Raw genomic sequence first — 22,276 nt, 5'->3', positions numbered from 1 at the left:
GAGACTCAGCAAGATTAGTTCACTTGCTTGGGGTCCCGCTGCCAGGCCTAGACCCCAAGCTTCAGATTTAAGTAAACACACATTCATGGCTACACATACAAGCAAGAACAGAGAGTGGCAAGGGGCATAACCTTTTTTACCTATGCATTCTCTACCAGGTAGAGGATGCCAGCTGAGGGCCTGGCCAATGGGTAGCCACACAGACACAGTGACTCCAATCACCCCCAAGGATACATACATAGGTACATTCTCAGAAGACCCTAGAAGTACAAATCCACCAGCTAAGGTGTTTCTACCCAGACAGCACCTCATGAAGACTCAGACCAAATGCATGCAGACAGACATAAACAGACGCAGATGCTCCCATGTAGACTCAGTCAGACAGCAGACCACCCCACACAGGGAAAGCTGCACCAGCCCCAGACATGCATGCACGTGAAGGTGCTCAGACACCCCTATATAGCCTGCTGTGCCCCCTTGCTCAGGCCCGGGCAGAACCCAGCCTGATTACTATCTTGTCTGTCAGTGCTGCCACCCAGATGGAGAGGGCCTGGGAAAGGTGCCCTGGGGTCCCCCGCTCCTCCCGCCCTGCTACAGGAGCAGGTTTAGAAGCCAGGTCTGCTGTTGGGCCAGAGATGGGGACCCTGGAGTCATATGTGGGAGGAGTTCCTCTCTCAATATCCAGAATGAAAAGGGGGAGGGTAACCAGCAAGGATACTAGAACAGAAAGACAATGACAGAGAAACACAGAGGCAGAAATGGAGCTGCAGAACAGGAGGGAAAGAGGCACACACGCGGGCAGCAGGCACGGAAGGAACAACACCCTGAATAGATGGAGTCAAAGTGACAGAGAGAGACCAGGGGAAAGATTGGGACAGAGAAGGGCAGACATGTAAACAAATGAAGGGGATCCCAGCACAGGCTCAGAGGCTGAATAAGGCCGTTCTGAGGAATGAAACAGGAGACATGAGTCCCCTAGGACTGTTGAGGAGATACCCAGAGAATGAGAAAGTAGAACCTAGGTCAGAGCAAGGCAGAGCCAGGAAAAGCAGGTGGTACCCTGGCTAACACCATAGCTCGTGCGGCAGCTTCTGTCTGTGCTGTGGACCACACATTTTGTGAATATAGGGTTCCCTTGTCCTGAGATCCACATAGAAGTTCATCACAGGCACTCTGAAAGGGCTAAAGTATCCATCAAGGGCCTTTCACATCCTATTGGTCCTTGTCCACAGAGTAGGAAGGTCCGGGGTAGATATAAGAGCAATCTTCCTAGCCTTGAGGACCATGAGTAAGGCATTTCACTACTTTGGCTTTTAGTACCTTCATCTGTGGTTAGGATATTTCTAGAGAGACTCTCTGTGACAGGACATGCAACCTCTCTGTCAAGAGGAAGAGCCAAGAGGACCTGAATCTAAAGGCCATCCTCAAGAGTGAGTGTAAAGCAAGGCCTGCAACTCTATCTCAGAAGAAACAAGAAAAAAAAAAAAAAAAACAACAACAACAGTAAGTGGTCTAGCCTTCTAGCTGGGCAGTGGTGGCGTACACTTTTAATCCTAGAGGCAGAGGTAACGGATCTCTGTGAGTTCAAGGCCAGCTTGGTCTACAGAGCTAGTGCCAGGATAGGCTCCAAAGCTACAGAGAAACCTTGTCTTAAAAAACCCCCAAACAGCCAGGCCACAATGGCACACACCTTTAATCCCAGCACTTGGGAAGCAGAGGCAGGTGGATCTCTGTGTGAGTTCGAGGTCATCCTGGTCTACAAGAGCTAGTTCCAACACAGGCTCCAAAGCTACAGAGAAACCCTGTCTCGAAAGAGAGAGAGAGAGAGAGAGAGAGAGAGAGAGAGAGAGAGAGAGAGAGAGAGAGAGAAACAAAGAAAACCAACCCCAAAACAAAACAGCAAAAAAGTAGGTGATCTAACTGACTGCCCATCACTTCCTATGGAGGAGTCCAGCCAGGGGTCTCCCATGGACTGTGAGGAAGAAGAGAGAAGCCCAGCCAGGGGTCTCCCATGGACCTTGAGGAAAGAGAATTCTCAGCATCTGCAAAGTGGACTCACGGTCAAACAGCCCCCAAAGCACTCATGGAGCAATGTCTATTCTGATGCCCTGTGTAACCATGAGAACACAGGCACAGACCAGAGAAAGAAGGGCATCTTGGGGGAAGACTCACTGGCAATTTGGATGAGAAAGTGGGAACTGACTCTGCAAGGGAGGGGAGAGAGCAACCGTGTGTGCAAAGGCCCTGAGATGGAGAGAGTTCGAGGCATGGTGTGACTGGAGCTCTCAGATCAAGCTCCAGCAGGTGGGAGGTGAGGCAGGAAACAAGGAGACATGCTTGGATCATTATTTCAAGAGCACCAAGAAGGTGTGAATACTGAGTCAGGGCAGCAGAGGTATGGCCTGGAGAGATGGCTCAGCAGTTAGAAACACTGGCTGCTCTTCCAGAGGTCCTGAGTTTAATTCCCAGCAACCATATGGTAGCTCGCAGCTATCTGTAATGGGATCTGATGCTCTCTTCTGTTCTGCAGCATACATGCAAATAGAGTACTCATATACATAAATAAATAAGTCTATTTTAAAAAGACATCTGGGGCTGGAGAGATGGCTCAGCAGTTAAGAGCACTGAGTGCGCTTCCAGAGGATCTGGGTTCAATCCCAGAACCCAAATAGCATCTACAACTACTTGTAACTTCAAGATCTGACACTCTCTCACAGACAGACATGCAGGCAAAACACCAATGCAAATAAAATAAAAATAAATTAATTATTAAAAAAGGCATCGGGGACTGGAGAGATGGCTCAGAGGTTAAGAGCACGGCCTGATCTTCCGGAGGTCCTGAGTTCAATTTCCAGCAACCACATGGTGGCTCACAACCATCTGTAATGAGACCTGGTGCCCTCTTCTGGCCTGCAGGCATACACACAGACAAAATATTGTATACATAATAAATTAAAAAAAAACTAAAAAAGACATCAAATACAGGTCTATTCCATCCTCATCCAGGCGGTGTGGGAGGCATGAAAGACACCTGGTACAGTATCTCCTCTGAGTCTCCTAGCCCTCCTGAGCAAGTTGGTCCCGAGCTGGCATTTGTGGCTCCATGACAGTCAGTCTTGCCCGTATCTCAGGACTTGGGCCCCACACTAGTTTCTGGACTGGATACCAGCCAGGTGCGCCAGAGGGCACACTGGGTGGGCTGTATCCTGAGGTCTTTCTCCTCCAAACTCCAGCCCAAATACCACCCTGCCTCCTGAAACTTGCCTGTTTAGCGTACCTATTTGCCTCAAAATACAGTGCCTGCTTTGCTGTTCATCCCTGCTTTGGACCAGCCAGTGTCCGCCGGCTTGTATGGCCAGCACAGTGCAGCCAGTACCAACTAATTGAATAAGATGAGGACAATGCTGCAGACATAATTCAGTCCTCCTTCTTCCAGCTGCTGAAAAGCTCAAAACTCCACGTCCCTCTTTATCTTTGCACCCAGCACAATGCCTGGTGGGTGCATGTCCTTAAGAGCTGGAGTATCCAATGTCAGAGCCCAGTCCTTACGGCTTTGGAGGCACACACTACAGCAGATTCTGGGCAAATCGCCCACCTCTCTAAGCTTCTGGAATCTACAATGGGTTTGTGTGAAACCAAGGTAATAAACCTGCTTCATAGTCTGTGGCCCCTGACGAGTTTAACTCATGTAGCCACAGCATTTAGTGGAGAGCCTGGGCAGGTTCTTGCCTTGAAGCAGAGGCTGTTTTGTTGCCGTCTGTCAGCTAATACGCCTTTCTGTGTCTTTGCTCCACGGAGAGAAGCGTGGGAGGCAGCCCAACGGCAGGATAGACAGCCTTGGTAGTTCTTAGACAGAGCCTGGTGGGGGTGGACTTTGGGGCGGTTCCGGGCAGAGGGGGCGGTTGCAATCCTGGAGACGTCCCAGGAGGCAAGACCCCGGGGACAGGGGAGGGGGCGGAAGCCGGAGCCGAGGTAGGATCCGGCGAAGTGAGGAGTGCAGACATCCTGTTGGGGCGCCCACCTTCGGAGTGACCAGCTCCGGAGAGAGCTAGACTAGCGCCGCGGGCGTCGGAGGTGGGACCTGGGGTCGCGCCCATGAGCGTCGCAGTCGGGTGGAGAGCGCCCCCTGGCGTTATACATGGGTATTGCCCCGAGTCCCACGTCTCCTTGGTAGCTTAAGTGCCTCTGGGTTTGAAATTGGTCTCCAGAGACTTCACAGGGAGAGACAGGAGATTCTTTCCAGGCTGAGGGTGCTGTCATCAGCAAACTAGGGTGATCATTGTTAAGTGCCTAGGTGTACCAACTCCTGCAAAAGGCGAAGTGGAGAGCTGGGACAGGACCGAAGTCCTAGACTCTGGACTGGCCCACAAATTCCAGCATACCTGCCTTCCTTTTAGACCCCTTTCTCAAGCCTCTGGGCCCCAGTGTGAGGGGAACCCCAAGAATGGGAGGGGTGAAGAGCTGCAAGCTATTATCCTTGGCCTGTGGGACTCACTCCGCTATTAGTGGCCTCCTTTCTGAGTGGTGTGTGTGTGTGTGTGTGTGGTGTCTGTGTGTGGTGTGTGTGTCTGTGTGTGTCTGTGTGTGTGTGTGGTGTATGTATGTCTGTGTGTGTGTGTGTGGTGTATGTGTCTATGTGTGTCTGTGTGTGTACTGTGTGTCTGTCTGTGTGTGGTGTGTGTGTCTATGTGTGTCTGTCTCTGTGTGCGGTGCGTGTGTGTCTGTGTGGGTGGTGTGTGGGTGGTGTGTGTGTGTGTGTGTGTGTGTGTGTGCTTGGGCAATCTGTGAGTGTGTTGATGAAAGTGCAGGGCTGCTTGTTTGTCTGTATATAGCAGGGATGTGTGTCCACATCTAGGAGTGTGTGTGTGTGTGTGTGTGTGTGTGTGTGAGAGAGAGAGAGAGAGAGAGAGAGAGAGAGAGAGAGAGAGAGAGAGAGAAGACCTGAATGTTTGAGAGCATTTGCATGTGTTTGGGGCCAGTGTGTAATATCTATGCTCATCATCTGTTGAGCCTATGTTGGTCCAGGCCAAGTGCACAGGTACAATACACCCACTCATGGTACACAGCTGGGAGTGGGTGTATTGAGGTCAAGGAGAGGGTGACGACCCTTATCACCTTCCATCCAGCAAGAGGGCTGGCTGATCCCACCTCTTACTCTAGCACCCAGCACCAACCTTTCACTTCCTTGCCCCCTCTGTGTCCAGCGTTCCAGGTTTTCTTTGAGAGCTGAGAAAGCAAGGCTTAAAGGGCCCAGTTTAAGAACCCTTCGGCAGAAATCACCGAGCGGAGCTCTGCTCAGCCTCCAGGCCTCAGACTGAATTCTTTCCTCTCCCAGGAGGTTCCTGGACACCCTCTGCTCAGGCTGGAGAAGGGGCGGGACAGGTTTCAGGGCTGAGCTCTGTGGAGAGCAGTGCACAAAAGGCCCAGTGTCTGTCCTGCCTCCCCCTCCTGGCCCTGCTCCTCTCAGGGAGGTGAGGGAGTGTCCAGCGTCAGGCTAGGCAGAGAGGCATGTGACATTTCTGTCACCGGTGGACCAGCCTGGGTACTGGGCCCACTTGCCCACACCAGCCCTCAGATGATTCTTACTGGGTGGGACGAGGAAGCAAATCTCTGCCTGAATCTGGGGCTCGGGTGCCAGCCAGCTCTTAGCTGGCACCCACCCAGACCTAAAGTGCTGCAGCTTGTCCTGTTCTGAGGAGGGATGGATGAGTAATTGAGATCACGGTGATACCAATAGCATGTACTAATAGGAGCATGTTCGTGGCTACTGTTTGGGAGGTCTGACTGGGAGCCCTTGCTGGTTCTTTGTCCAGGCGCTGGGGGCTAGGAGACCTGATGTTAGGGTCTGAGATGGCCAGCTTCCCAGCTCTGTGCCTTTGGGCAAGTTGCTTTATGTTGCTTTATCTCACTTTCTCAGCTCTAAAATGACACTTTATTATAGAAAACAATTCAAGTCAGGTATAGTGGTGAGTGACTGCAGTCCTAGCCCTCGGGAGGCAGAGGCAGGCGGTTCTCTGTTCGAGGTGAACCAGGGCATCCAGGGTTACACATAGTAATACCCTGTCTCAAAAAAGGGTGGAGGGGCTGGAGAGATGGTTCAGCAGTTAAGAGCACAGTACTCTTCCAGAGGACCCAGGTTCAGTTCCCAGCACCCACATGGATGCTACCAACTGTCTGTAACTCTAGGTCCAGAGGATCCAAGGCCCTTTCCTGGCCTCCTAAGTCCTGCACACACGGTGCCCAGACATACAAGCAGGCGAAAACACCCTTGCACATCAAATAAAAAAATTTAAATATAAAAAATGAAATTGAAAAACATTAAAAACCCCTATATGACATTGAATAACACTATCACCTATTTTGGGATCTCCTTGGTGCCTCGTGACAGCCTGGATTGTAGGTTTTGTTATTGTCTCTTGACAATGAGGAAGCTGAGGCTGACCAGTCTGAGATGGTCTGGGATTGTCCAATTAAAACAAGGGGTTGTCAAAGCTGAGCGTTGACCCTAGCCTGAACCATTGCTCCCCATGGTTCCTGTTTTTAGGATTGATGGGGCAGTTCCTAACTGGTAGAAACAACCCTCTGAGCCCAGAAAGGGCTTCTTCAGGAATCACTTGTTTGAGTCCGTTTGCATCCTTAAGGCGGCTGTTTAACATCACCCACACGCTTTTCCTAACGTCATGACTTGCGCCCCCTAGAGGACAGTATCAAAAATGATTCCCTTCTGGGTCCTCAAGGCTGAAACCGCCATAGTCCTGGCACACAGTTGCTCCGCACCAGAATGAACTAATGGAGACTTGTGAGTGAATGACACTGGGCACCTGAGCCAGGACAGAGGCATAGGAGGATACACCCTGAAAAGCAAATGTCTGTGTTGGAATGGAAGGGGCAGGTGTGACCCCCCCACACACACACACAACTACACACAATCTAGATCTATCTTACAGAGACATGTGCTAGTGTGCTATATACAGCTGGGTGTGACTTAGGAGCTTTGTAGTCATCTCTTTTAATCCTCAGAATGTCTCGTGTAATTCTCAAAATCTGTTTAGTATAAATTAGCAGTCAGCCTGGTTTTCCAGATAAAGAGCTTTGGGCTGGAGCTCACGGGTTATGCAGCTTGTGGAGCTGGACCTGAACCCTAGTCATCCACAAGCGGTCTACCAAAGTCAGAAGGGAACTGAGGAGGTGTCTGTAAAAACTGCAGGTCTGGGTCGGCTCTCCTTGGCTTCTAGAACCAGGAAAGGAGGCTCTAGGTGTAGCACTGATGGCTCCCCACTTTCCTCTTGGCTCACTCCAAGGTCCCACAGCTCGCACCCCCTGATGCCCCAATCAGGGCTGGGCATGCAGCAGAATAACTGGGCACCTGGGTCCAGGGCGAGGCATTGTGTGACACCGGCAGGGTGGCCTGGATTCAGATGATTCCCCCCACCCCCACCCAGGGCCGCTCTTGCAGTTTATACACAGCCCCCACTCCTGGCGGGGCCGAACCCAGGTAATGCTGTGGCCTGCTGGATCCCCGCGGCTCCATCAGAGCAAGCCAGGAACCGCCCGCCACTGGGCCAGCGCGTTGTTTTTCCATCAACAAGCGGCTTACGTAAACTCCCCGCCGCCTCTCTCAGCGATGCCAGCGCGGGGGAGGTGCCCTATCTGATTGGGGAGCAGCCAGCGCTGGGGTACCCTGCGTGCCCAGGCACAGGCCACCAGCGCTCAGGCGGGAGAGTGAGGTCCTCTCCCCCACATCCACACAGGGGACCCCACCTTCACCCTGTGATTCTAGTGCTTTCACCTGCCCCCAGCGAGGACGACAGGGTCCCTAGAGAGATGTCCAGGTGGCCAGCCGCCAGCTTGCCCGCTCTGCGCTCCTCCGGTGTGCTAAGAGAACCGTGTGTCAGCGAAGGGGTTGGGTGGTGAAAGCAGGCTGGCATCTGAGGGTAAAGACTAGAGCAATAAATAGGATACCCACAAACAAAGCAAAAACGAAAGCACTTTTATTTCTTTCTTCTTTCAGAAAACTTTCCAAAATCATAGGAGAGTTACCATAGACCCATGAACCTTCATACGCCCTTCTTAGAGTCCCCAGTTTTGGAAATTTTACCCCTTTGCAACCCCTTCTCCAAGGTTTCCTCGACGTGAGGGCTTATTATTCTTCCCATTGTACAGATGGCGACGCTGACACTGAGAGCTCTGAAATAACTTCTCCAAGAGATGGAGGGGACCTGGGCTTTAGAGTCAAACCTCACTGGAACCGGTTCACTCCGTGTTTTCTTAATTTTTAGAATTACATTTATTTTGTGTGTGAGAGACCACTTAAGTGCATATAGGGGTCAGAAGTCAACTTTCCAGAGTCTGTTCCCACTTCCCACCATGTGGGCTCGGTAGCAAGCACCTTTATCAACTGAGATATCTCAACCCCCTTTTGTTTGCTCTGTAATATATTTTTTAAAGTTACATTCCCCCACATCCCCCATGGTTACCCTATGCACGTAGTCCATGCAGATAGACAGAACTTTCCCTGCCGGTTCCTTATCAAGAGCATTCTTGGGTCTCTTTCCACAGACATCCTCTGCCAGTGAAAGTGCATCCCAGAGATATTTCATGCAAGGACTTTAGTTCAGTGTGCAGGATGCTGTGTTTTGTCGTATAGACTTTTCAATATTGGAAATTAAAAGCAACCCCAGTCTTTTAAACCAGTGCGCATTATTCCACTGAACAGATACAGATACTGAACCCCAGCTCCTGAGGGTGAGGAAGCCCTCAGCTTCTAACCTATTTGCATAAGAAGAGTTGCGGCAAATCTGTGCACTAGACACTGAACTACACGTGTGAGGATATTTGCATGCTGGATTCCTAGAGATGAAAATTGTGGGTTAAAGGGTATGCAGATTTTTAATTTGCTCAGATATTGCCAAATCTCTCCTCAGGGAGGTTGCCCCAGTGTTCCCTCCTACTTACAGTGAATGGAAATGCCTCTTTCCCACACCCTTGCCAGCACAGCATGCTATCAAACTTTCTGATCTTTGTCAATCTGTTAGATAGAAAACGGCATCTCAGAGTTGTAATCTCCTTCCTCCTGCTACAAGGGAGGTTGACCGTGTTTTCATCTGACTAATAACCGCTCTTGTTTCCTATCCTGGGAACTGTTTGTTTATCTCCTCTGCCTATCTTTCTAATTAGGTTGTTCTCCCCCTTCCTAATACGTAGAAGCTCTTAAAATAACAGAGATAGCAGTCCTTTGTCAATAACGTCTGATATGTCTGCAATATATGCTCCTTTTGACTTTGTTTAGGTCATTTTCTCTTGTGGAAATAAAATTAATTTTATGTGGCTAAATGTATCCATTCAATTTATAGATTCAAAGTTTTGTTTGAAATTTATTCTTAATAAGACTTCAGTGTAGGAATGGCTTTGGAAGTGTGTTCTCAATGTCTTTATTCCAGAGTTGTTTTGGTGTACATTCTGAGGATAGGATTTGGCTATTTTTCTGTGGGTGGGCGGCTATCTGGTTGTTCCCTCACCATATATACTTTTTTTTTAGTGGTTTGTGTATGTGTGAGCACATACACACAGACAAGCCTGAGACCACAGATTCAGAATCCTGCCTGTACACTTTTCAAGCTGAGATGGCAGGTACTCCCACAGAATCTGTCCTTAAACTTTGCATCTGTGGAATTATACAGCGAGTGTTCTCGAGTGACTGGCTTCTTGTTCAACACAGTTATGATGTGGTCTCATACATGGCTGCTCTTGATCATGATCGCTTCCCTTTTGTTGACTCCTAGTGCTTCAGTAAAGATGTCTACTACAATTCATTCATCATGGCAGCAGGCAGGCAGACGTGGTGCTTAGCCAAGAGTTTATAATCCGGATACACAGGCAGCAGGTACAGAAATGAAGACCCCAAAGCCCACCCCCAGTGACACACCTCCTCCAACAAGGCCACACCTGCGAATTCTTCCTAAACAGGTCCACCAAGAGGAAAACAAAATTCAGGCGTGTGAACCTAAGGGGCCGTTTGTCATTCAAACCAGCACAGGACAGCTTTGAAGAAAGCTTCAGTGAGCATGTGCGTCAGATTTTAATGGTTGTTACTTGCACTCATGACTTGGGCCTATATTTGAGTTGGTTGAGTCATAGGAGAGCAGCTACTTCTGTTATACATTTGCAGAAATGAGCGAGTGACTAAATCTGCATATGACAGCAATGAGCCCTGTAGGTCAGAAGCCCTGATTCCATCTCCTGCCTCCCTCCCTCCCTCCCTTCAGTCAACCACCCACTGTGGATGCTGGGCACAGGTGAGTTGAGTGTATGAGAACGACTCACCATGTAAACATGATTAGGTTTCCACCTGCCGGTTTGACTGTTTCCTCCCCAGAGGCCAGAAACTGTATGAGCAGTTCGGAAAGTATGTTTGGTGTGGTCTGAGGGACCATGGAATCCTCAGAATGTTCAGGACATGGGAACAGAGGGCAGTGTTCATAGACATAGGCAGTGCTCCTTGCTGTGTTCAAATGGCTTGCTGGCTGGGAGCCACAGCAGAGAAATCATGATTTGGGCTTATTTGTGTGCTGTGTTTTCTTTTGTATTGATAAAAAATCCCTTGTTTCCCTAGATGGCCTTGAACTTACTATAAAGCCCAGGATGACCTTGAATGTCTGAACCTCCTGCCTTTACCCTAAGATTACACCATGCCCAGTTTTAATGTAAGAGGCAGCATTGGGGGAGCATTCTCAGACACTGGGCACCTAAATAGTGTTAGAAATATTTTCTAACAACGCAAAAATCCCAATCATGCCGAATCAAAACAAGCTAAAATAAAGGATATCCAGGTGTAATAGGACTGACTCCAGGAAGCCACCAATGCGACCATGTGGGGGTGGGGGGAACCAATGTGTTGACTTTCCGGGGAGCAGTTTAAATAGACTGGGGAAGTGGTCCTGATCTCCTCTGGGGAGGGGCAAGGGGCATAGAGGCGGGGCCTCCAAAGGCGAGGCCAGAGGCAGACTGTTTGTATAAGGGGTGACAGGTAGCTGAGGTGATATTTTTGACCAACATTTAGGCTCTCTTTGAAAAAAGTGGCGTTGACTCAAGTCTGGCTACTCCCTGCTGGCATGGAGAGACGTGGGGAAGGGGAGAGCTGGGTGTTGGTGGGTCCACGCTCAGTGAGAGGTGTGGCTGGAAAGGCATCCCGTGTACTGTCATCCCGGAGACGCCAGGCATCTGTTCCTTGGGGGAGGTAAGAAGGCAGGTGTCTAGGAAGAAAATATTGTTATTATCCATCTTGTTTGTATCACCAAAGATGGGTGTGCCAGGATGAGGAGCAGGTAGGCCCTTCATTGTGGCATCCTGGAAAACCGGAGGGTGGAAGGTCCTGCCTGCTGGACAGACCAAGTGTCCTGAGTAGGTGCCCGCTTGAGCCTGGAGAGATGGTACCAGCATGGGTGTCCCAAGAGCTTGGCTGCCGAGGGTGTGGTGAGGACATTACCGTGTGAGGTCCTGTCCAGTGACCTAGGAGTTAGCTGTTTGAGGAGTACTCCGTCCCTTGGGGATAGCGGGGTAGGTTTAGGGGCATTAGGGTCCACTGGCGTGGGGGCAGGGAGACAACTGTCAGCTTGTGACCGGAGAAGGGACCTTAAAAGGGAGAGGTAGGGTAGGTACTTCGCCAGTGGAGGAGTTTGGACTGGGAGGTTATGGTTAAGGAGAAAGGGCCTGCCATAAAGCAACTCAAAAGGGGTCAAGGTTTGGCAGGCTGCCTTGACCCTCCTCGGGGAGGTGTCAAGGTGCAAGGGGCATAGGGGCGGGGCCTCCAAAGATGGAGGCCAGAGACAGGGATTTACATATAGGGCACATGATTTGTCTCCTGCCATACTCTGCTGTGATGCAGGGTAGAGTGGGTTTGAACATTAGTGTAGGGAGGTTAAGTAGCTTCCCCAGCAAGTAGATGGCAGATGCAGGATTCGAACTCAGAGTGATCTGTCAGATGCCTAGTCCATGTTCTACATATCTAGTCTCCAATGCATCTTTCTCTGACATTCTGCAAGTCACCATATTCAAAGCTCCTCCTGGTGACTGGGACTAGGGAGTGAGGAGCTGGAAGCTGGGCTAGAAGATCAACATGGAAAATCCACAGCATGCTTGTTTATTACCAATGACTGATCTTATACTAAAATAAGATGGGACTTGAAAACTGTAAGAGCTTAGTAATCTACTGGCCAAAGATGAGTAGTCACGCTGTGGAGGATGTGTAAGTACAGATATACATATGTAGAATAAGCACACACAAATGTATACACACATAAACATCACATACACACACACACACGGATCAATAAGTGTATATATAGGGCTGGGATGTGGCTCAGTTGGTAGCTCCATGCATAAGGCCTTGGCTTCAATCCTTAGCACCAAATAAAACCAGGCATAATGACAACCTAAAGTCACAGAACTTGGGAGATGAGGCAGGAGGATCACATGTTCAAGGTTATTCTCCCCCACATAGTCAATCCAAGACCAGCCTTGGGTTACATAAAACACCGATGAAAAGGAAAAGAAAGAAGCTAAGAGACAGTGAGTATAGAGACTATGTTCATGGAGAAGGACATACGATGCCCTTCATTTCCCCACAGGTATTCATGGCATCAGTACAGTACTCACTAAATCTGCCAAACTAACTCTAAAATTCTATAAGGGTGAAAACATCAGATAGCTAGATAGGATAGGATCTAGGATAGGACAGGGATGGGTTTGACCTGGCAAATAGCCTGCCTTGTTTGTAGAGCCTGGTTAATAATGACCCTAGCCTGGAGATTTGTGTACCTGGGGACAAATGAAGCAGCAAAAGGTGCCAAGAGCCCACAGGTAGAGCAGGTTACAAAGGATGCCCACGTGAGATGATTCTGCATTACAGAGCCTCTGGGGAACTAGGAGCAATGACATCACAGTATGTGGAAAACTGAGGCAGAAGGAACATTGAGTCCAGGAGTTTGAGAGTAACCTGGTAAACATAGCCATTTTCTGTCTCAAAAAGAAGAGCCCTTTTGGTGGAGATGGGTAAGTAGCTTTCCCTTCATGAAGGAAAATCGGTCCCTGCCGTAGACCATGCGCCATGTGATGGATGACAAGACAACCCCTCCGAGTGTCCTCTGATCGCCACACGTTTGTCTAGGGAGGCCTGGAGATAACAGAGACCCAGCTGCTTCTGCCCTCTGAGTGCACCACCACACTTAGTGTTTTGTGTTTTGTTTTTAGTTTTATTGAGACAGGGTCTTATGTAGCCCAACTGGCCTCTAACTCACTAGGTCGCTGAGGCTGGCCTTGAACTTCTAGTACTCCTGCCTCTACCTCTCAAGTATTGGGGTTACAGGTGTGTGCCATCAAAACAAACTCTTATTTTCTTTTAAAATTCGATGTGTGTGTCGGGGTGGGGGGGTAATACACGTGTCATGATTGTGTGATGCCCAGGGGACAGTCTTTGGAGTTGGTTCTCTTCTCCCATCTTTACACAGGCTCTGGAACTGGAACTCAGGCCCTTGAGCTTGCGTAGTAAGCCACCTCACTGACTCCACTTGGGTCTTAACTTTGAAAGTGTTATGTGCCGGGGTAGGAAGATGGCTCAGTGTGTAAGAGCGCTTGCTCTGAAGGCATGAGGACCCGAGTTCAAATTCTCAGTACGCACAGAAAGGCCAGGTATGCTCCCACAAGCCTGTAAGCCAGCACCGGAGGGTGGAGGCAGGGAGATTCCAAGAGGTCCCTGGCCGGCCAGCCTCGCTGAAATGGTAAGCTTCCGGTTAGTGAGAGACCTGTCTCAAAAAAATGAGAGCAATAGAGGAAGACACAAGACAATATACCCTGGCTTCTGAGAGGGTGCCCATGAGAGTACATACCCACACATTCTTGTACATTCACTACACACACACATGGCAATACGCCACACACACTGCGCATTGAATTGTATCGCTCCTCCCATGTCCTACTCCATATACTGAAGTTCTAACCATAGGAATCTACAGATGTGCCATATTTAGAAATAATGTCCTTTCAGTTGAGAGACCATTAGGGGAGGAGCTGGTCATTATGACTGTCCTCATAAGAAGTGGGATATCTGGACAGACACCAACAGAGGAGATGGTCATTATGACTGTCCTTATAAGAAGTGGGCTATCTGGACAGACACCAACAGAGGAGATGGTCATTATGACTGTCCTTATTAGAAGTGGGCTATCTGGACAGACACCAACAGAGGAGATGGTCACAAAGCACCAAAAGCAGAGACAGACAAGGATCATGGACTGATTGACCTTGACAACTGACCTCCAGCTTACCAAACTGAGAAAACTCACTGCTGTGGTTTGAAGCCATTCCGTTTGGGATACTTTGTTAAGAACACCTTAGGAAAGAAATAAAAGTTGAAAGATGTTAAAATCACATTATTTATTCCCAAAATAAAAACACACGCAGAAAATACATACATTGTTTCTAGATTTGAAAAAGTAGTCTAGCTAGGCATGGTGGTGCACACTTTTAATCCCAGCACTCAGGAGTCAGAGGCAGGTGAATCTCTGTGAGTTCAAGGCCAGATTGGTTTCCACAGAGAATTCTAGGCCAAGCAGGGTTTCATAGTGAGAGTCTGTCTCCAAAACAAACAAAAAAACAAAAGCAAAGAGAAGCCGAGCAGAAGGATCGTCTGCCTGATCATGGCTGCTTCTGTGCAGGGAAGGGAGCTGGAGCTGGAATATAAAGGGACATCCATATGAAGTCTTCACTCTCTGAAGAAGTCTAAGCAAAAGTGACAAATATCAACACTTGTCCAAAGGTGCCCATGGTTATGTCTGTGCGGGGCACATGTGTGTGCAGATATGTGAGTTCAGGCCTGCAGAGGGCGCAGGCCAACCTCAGGTGTTGCTCCTCAGGCACTGCCCACCTTTCTTTCTTTGAGCAACTTGAATTCATGCCTTCCCAGAGGTCAGTACTGAACAGCCACAGTGGCCTCAAGTAGGCCTGAGACTAGCTGGCCTCAGAGAGATGGACCCATCCCTAGTGTGGCCAGTCCTCAAGGTCTGTCTGATTTAGAGGTCCTGAGACCTTAGGCTCTAGGTCAGAGTGACCCCTGGGAGCTCTCAGTTACCCCATCCTCTAACTTATTTGCTGGTACACTATAACTTCAGCCACTTTCTCCCCAGGAGCAGTAGCCAAGAGTCCCTGGGATCCAGTGGATCCTGTGCCTAATGCAAACTTTGAAATTTTAAACAAAAAATGACAGGAAAGATAATAGCAACTCCACACAACACTAACACCTCTTGTGAGGGTATTCTAACTACTTTACATATTTAATCCATCCAGGGCTTCTATGAAACGGGTACTATTGCTTTCTCACTGGGGGAGGGTTATGCGACTTACAAAGTAGTTATGCCACACACCCCGACATATACATAAATGTCAGAACAAGCATTATGGACACAGCCTTTCTCAAGGTGGATGCTACCATCCCCACTTCCCAATGAGTAGACAGAGCCTTAGAGTGGCCCAGGGCTCCAACTGCCAGGTCACAGCATAAGCACCAGTGATTTCAGCCTAGATATTACCCCACTTCAATTACCTTTATATCCTTTCTGGCCTAGGGGACAGCTGCAGGGCAGGATCTCCGTGCACCAGTGCCTGCAGAGAGGTGAGCAGGGCCTGCATGAGCAGCCACCAGGGGCCGAGCTTTCCAGTGGGTTTAGATGTCACAGGGCTGACCCCTGCCCCTTTCAAGTCAGGCAAACAGGTGAGGGAGGTCTGTGTTGAGCTGTGTCCCTGTGCCCATGTTCAGCCCTTCTCAGAGTACAGATCTCCATAGTAATACTCAGGAATTGTTTAGATTTATCTGTAAAGAGCTGTGGAGATGGAGCCTTCCAGAGAAAGCAGGGAGGCTTCTGAACACCGCCTCACACACATTCACTGCCCAGACTCTTTTATCACACACTCTCCACATAGCCCGCCACCCACATAGGCCATTATAGCCCAACAGAGGTCATCAGTTGCCTGACAGGTTCCAGGCATCTGCTTAGGGACTCAGGAGTGGTACGGAAGGGGACAGGGGAAAGGAACCAGGCATTGGCATTGCATGCCTTTAATCCCAGCACTGACAGAGGCAGGCAGAGCTCTGTGAATTCGAGGCCAACCTAGTCTTTAAAAACAAGCAAACTAGCAACAACAAAACTCTCACAAGGGCCCAGAATGCTTATTCTAATGTTCAGCCAGAGTGTCAGCTACAGCCAGGTTGTGGGGTAAAGGTATTTGGGGTCTGGACTGCACCACACAGTGTGGCGATCCTTCCTCATGGGAGCCACCTGCAAGGATGTGTTGCAACAATTGGAATCCTGCAAATTTATACTTCCCTCCCACCCCAAATCTCTCCCAAAACCAAGCGAACAGATTTATTTTTAGCAATCCATTCTTATTGCATATTTTCCAAAGCACTTGGTTTAGTTTTTCTCAACACATTCCTTTTGTTATACAGAGTTCATTTCTTTGTGTTTTATCTAGCTAAGTGATGTAATTACAATACACACAACACAGCCAGCGTTGTTTGGATATAGACATCCCTGACTCTGGTAGCGCAGCTCAGTCTGTGAGAGAAAAGGTTGGGCAGAATGGGGAAGGCTCTAGAAGCTCAAACCATAGGCATTTCAGGGCAGATTCAGTGGTTTTGGGCCTGAGACCAAAGGATAGCCATAGACCAGAGGATAGCCATGCATCCATCAGGCCAATAGAGATGTCTTCTGCTGGACCTAGGTCATAAGGCTGCTGAGACCACCAGAAATCACTTAGGTCTCTGCCCAACACATGAAGGTCCTCAATGAATGGCACTCCTGGCTGTTGCCTGGTACCCAAAGCCCTTTGTACACACGATCTAATTGTTATTGGGTTGGTTGTTTTTACAGCATTGGGGATTGAACTTAGAACTTTACCCATGAGAGTAAGAGCTCACCATGAAACTACACCTGAATCCTCTGTCTAGACTGTCATAGTTTTGGCCTACAAGGGGTGATTTCCCTGTAATATAGAGGTCTCTTGTGGATAGGGACAGACCTCCCTTCCCTTATCTGTCTCCTTGAACCCCAGTACCTGATTGGTGTGGTATCCAGCAAAGCCAGGACTCATTATCACTACATAGCATGTGTTCCACACCTGCAGGAATGGCCAGGTGGCCTTCTGGAGACCATGGAAGCACTCTGCTGTGATACCCTGCCCGGCTCCTGCAGAGGCAGAAGGGTATCCCAGCCTAGACTGGGCTCTGGTAGGGGTGGGTTAAGCCAGCCTCATGTCCATGACTATGAAGCTGCCCTAATTGGAGGCAAGGAGTCCCAGCCCTTCATCTTGGCCCCATCCTGTAACCTTCATGATAGCAAGCTCTTGGCTCTTTTCTCATCATTAAAGTAAGGTGTTCTTGATAGGCATGTGAAGATTCGTCACCTAGCCATTAGTCATTAATACAAACAAAACCACAACAAGCTACCACTTCAGACGAGAGCAGAAGCTGGGACAAGGGGAGGCAGGATTCTCAGAGGATGCCAAAGTCTGCAAATTGGTGCAAACAGCTTTGGACAGCAATTTCTCCAAAAGTTCAGCATAGGGCTGAGAGGATGACTCAGCAAGGGGACTCACTTGCCACACAAGCCTGATGACCTGGAACCTGGAACAGAAGGAGAGAACGAGCTCCTGAGAGCTGTCCTGTGACTGCCACAGTATGTGGCGTGTGCTCACACTTACTGTCAGACATACATTATTCTCTCTTACACACGCACCACACGTGCACACATTACTATTACTACTAATACTAGCAACAACAACAATAATGATAGATAAAGTAATTATTTAAAGATTTATTTATTATATATAGTTTTCTGTCTGTGTATATTCCTGCAGGCCAGAAGAGGGCACCAGATCTCATTACAGACGGTTGTGAGCTACCATGTGATTGCTGGGAATTGAACTCAGGACCTCAGGAAGAGCTGCCAAAGCTCTTAACCTCTGAGCCATCTCTCCAGCACTAAAATAATGTTTTAAAGGAAAGTTTAACAACAAAAACTACCGTATGTCCCAACCACTCCTTGGGTTCTTCATCCAGGAGGAGAGTGGGCATTTTTCACACAGATTCGTATGATGGTGGTCAGAGCAGCATTGCTTACAGTGCCTAAACTGGAAGAGCCTGTGGCTGTGAATGGGTAAACAAAACAGGGTGGGAATCCACACAACAGAGTACCACTTAACCATGAAGAGGACCCAAGATTACCATTGCTTAATGAATGAGTCCTGACAGAGTCATGCTCAGTAAAGGGTACTGGTCAATACGCCATTGCATTTATAAGAAGTTTCCAGAAAAGACAGATACTGAGACAGCAGGGACTAAAGAAGGTGGGAAAGGAATTAATGGTAAATAGGTCTGAGAAATCTTAAGCATGTTGAAGTCTTCTAAAACTGAGCGTTCATGATGGTGGTGCTACCTGGAAAAATTAAAATTTGTTAAAAATATGTGAATTTTACAATGTGCAAAACGTACATCAGTGAGGCTTTTTAGAAAGATAAAATGTACATGGATAATAAAAAGTGCTGGCCTCACACATCACCATACACTGAGTCTTTCCTGCATGCCAGGTGCCACACTGATAACACAGCTGATTAACAGTCACATCTAGGCAGTTAAGTTAGATCTCACTTTATGGGTGAGTCACACAGACTTGTTAAGGGACTGGACTGCAGAGGGGAGACAGAGACCTGTTCTGTTGGGTCTACCTGCTGCCTTGGTAGCCACCCACTGGCAGAGTGACACTGGTAAGTTAGTCTCCACTCCTGCCCCATCCAGTGGGAATGATGAAGGTTCAGGGAGTGGCCATCAGGAGTCACACTCACTCAGCCGGGAGGCTCAATGTGATCTCTTGTCCTCTGTGCCCTCAAAGTGTCACAAGTGGCCTCAAATTTCTGCTATGGTGTCAGTGGGCAGAAGGCAGAATTCCCTGTTCCCACTTTTTGTTTGTTTTCTGAAATAGGTTCTTACTATGTAGCCTTGGTTGGCTTAGGACTTGGTGTGCAAACCAGGCTGACCTCAAACTCACAGACTCACAGAGTCCCGCCTGCCTCTCCCTCCAGAGTCCTGGATCAAAGGTAGATGCCACCACACTCAGCTGCTCCCCTCCGGTTTCGAGAATCAGTCACACTACCTGGGCTCAAAGCTGACCTTGCTCCGAGTCGCCAGAAAGTAAGACTGTGGCCTCCTCTGGCTCTTCATTTTCTCTGTGATAGGGTCACATCCTCTGCCCCCTGATTGGTCAGTGCCTCTCAAGGGAGCCACAGAGCGTCCATTCCCACCCAACGGGGCTCATTTTGGCCAATGATAGCTTTTCTATGAAGAAAGCATAGTTGAAAAGGCATTGTGAGTTTTATCTGGTCTCCTGAGCAACTGCCATCCGTCACTACAATAGCCCTGGTTCCCACTGTTCTCAAAATGAGAGTCATGTGGAGCAGATGTGGACTTGACTTAAAACCTGAACCAAGTCCAAGCAGTCCCAGAGGGGCCTAGGAGAGCCCAGCCAGTCGGCTGAGCACAAAGGCGGTGCTTGTAACCCGGCATCACACTTGCCGGCTGCCTGTTCTGTGACTTACTGAGGCAACGGCTAACACAGAGCCCCAAACTCTCTGTTACATGGTCCTCTCACCACTGCTTTCTCTTGCCTCTGTGACTCCTGATTTGATGACTATGGAAAGTGTGGCTGTGGTCTGTAGCGTGTGCTGGGAGCTCCTAAACTCCCTCTCCCAAGGTCACCTGTGGAAAGGTTCCACCCAGGGAGGGGCTTCCTGTATCTCTCCACCTACATAGGGACACACAGAGGTCTCAAGGCAAGCTCAACTTCAAGTGGAGGGTCAGAAGCTATGGATGGCTAGGAGCCTCAAGTCTTGGAGAGTCACAATCCCTTAGGCTTTATTTATTTATTTATTTATTTATTTATTTATTTATTTATTTATTATACAATATTCTGTCTGTGTGCATATCTGCAGGCCAGAAGAGGGCACCAGACCTCTTTACAGACGGTTGTGAGCCACCATGTGGTTGCTGGGAATTGAACTCAGGACCTTTGGAAGAGCAGGCAATGCTCTTAACCACCGAGCCATCTCTCCAGCCCCCCCCCCCCCTTAGGCTATCCTTAAAGAGAAGGGGTGGGGCGATAAACATGGCAGTCTCCTTATTCTTCTTCCCAACTTCTCCGAAGTATGTTTCAAGCAGCCCCATCATAGACTACAAGTGAAGTCAAGCCTCAGCTGCTTGCAGGTCACCCCTGAATGGTGCCCTCATCAGCTCTTTCCAGGGGATCAGTCTCTTTTGATAATCTCTGGAATGAACCAATCACTCAATGTAACCAAATTGCTTTGTTTGAAAGTAATGTAGCAACCTGTTGTTCTAACAGAGATACAGTGTTTTCTCCAGGGAAACAGAATGTACTCCCACCTCCATATATGATATGGAAGCCAGCCTGACTTCAGATTACAAAGTACAGATGGAGTAGTTATTATAGGCCTACCTGCAGCTATCATCTTTTCAAAAGCCCAACTGAGAACAAGTGTCACAGACACACACACAGGTTCCCCAGAGAATTCTGGGAAAGGCAAATTCCACACTCGGATTAGCCTACCTTTGCTTTGCTTGTACCAGCCGGACCTAGGGGAAAGACGTTGCCTTCTTCAAGGGGCCTCAGCATTTCCGTGTGGTCAGACAGCCTTTATGGCAACCTCACCCAGCTGTTGGGGGGACAGGGCAGATACCAAGGGGGAAATGCTCAGAAAGCTGCTAAGTCAGATCCCAACCTGATGGAATGTTGGAGGGGTCTGTGGGATCTGTAGCTGAGCTCAGATATGGGTTACTAATGGAGTAACCCATTTGCCTCCATGAGCCTTGGTTTTTCTGCCTGGAACGTGGAGATAATAACCTCCATTGGGTAGATCTCATGTATTTGGTCTTTGAACTCCTTTATACTCTTTTTTTTTTTCTTTTTTGGTTTTTCGAGACAGGGTTTCTCTGTAGCTTTAGTGCCTGTCCTGGAACTAGCTCTTGTAGACCAGGCTGGCTTCGAACTCCCAGAGATCCACCTACCTCTGCCTCCCGAGTGCTGGGATTAAAGGCGTGCGCCACCACCGCCTGGCTTCCTTTATACTCTTTTGAGTGGGTAGCCGGTTGAGACAGGGTCTCACTATTAAATCCTGACTGTCTTAGAACTAACTCTGTTGACCAGGCTGGCCTCAAAAGAGACCCGTCTGCCTCTGCCTCCCGAGTGCTGGAATTAAAGGTGTGCACCTGGTCCTATATATTCTTAAAATGGTACTGAATCATTGTTTATTAATATTGCCTAATGTATCTATTATCTGATGTGGGATTTCCCTCTACATGCTGTGATTACTATTAATGAGTAAAAAACTGCTTTGAGCTTATGGCAGGAAAGAACAAAGCTAGGCAGGGAAAGCTAGGCTGCATGCTGGGAGAAAGGAGGGCGGAGTCAGACAGATACCATGTAGCCCCACCAGAGACAGAAGCCAGAACTTTAGCTGGTAAGCCACAGCCACATTGGGATACACAGATAATAGAAATGGGTTAAATTCATATGTAAGAGTTAACCCATAAGAAGCTAGAGCTAATGGGCCAAGCAGTGATTTAAATAATATGGTTTCTGTGTGATTACTTCGGGTCTAAACTAGCCGGGCAGCCAGGAAGAACAAACAGCCTCCTCCAACAATTATCAGTTAAGGGATATTTACTATAAAACACAAAAGTTCAATCTTAAAGTATCTAATGAGTTCTTTTTTAAAAGGACCAAGAACCCATTAGCTGTTCACATAAAAACATAATCTTGGACTGCAAAGAGAGGCCAGCAAACTTCACAAGCCTGGCCTGTACTCCCAATCCATGTAAAGGTGAAACGAGAGAATCATTCCCATCTTGCTGCCCTCTGACCTTCACACATGTGTTGTGTCATGGGCCTCACCCTCCAAAGTAATAAATAAAGGGAAGTAATTTCAAAAACATGACCTTGGGGCTTGAGAGATGACTCAGTGGTTAAGAGCTCTGGCTGCTCTTGCAGAGGAGCCAGGTTTGGCTCCCAGCACCCACTTTACAGCCCACAACCACCTGTGACTCCAGGTACAGGGGATCTGATGCCCTCTTCTGACTTCTGAGGGTTCTTGCACACACATGGTGCACATACATACATACAGGCATACACACATGAACATAAAATTAAGTAAATAAATA

This window comes from Chionomys nivalis, chromosome 22 (assembly GCF_950005125.1).
Source record: "Chionomys nivalis chromosome 22, mChiNiv1.1, whole genome shotgun sequence".
NCBI classification, from domain to species: Eukaryota; Metazoa; Chordata; class Mammalia; order Rodentia; family Cricetidae; genus Chionomys; species Chionomys nivalis.
This window is presented reverse-complemented; position numbering follows the sequence as displayed.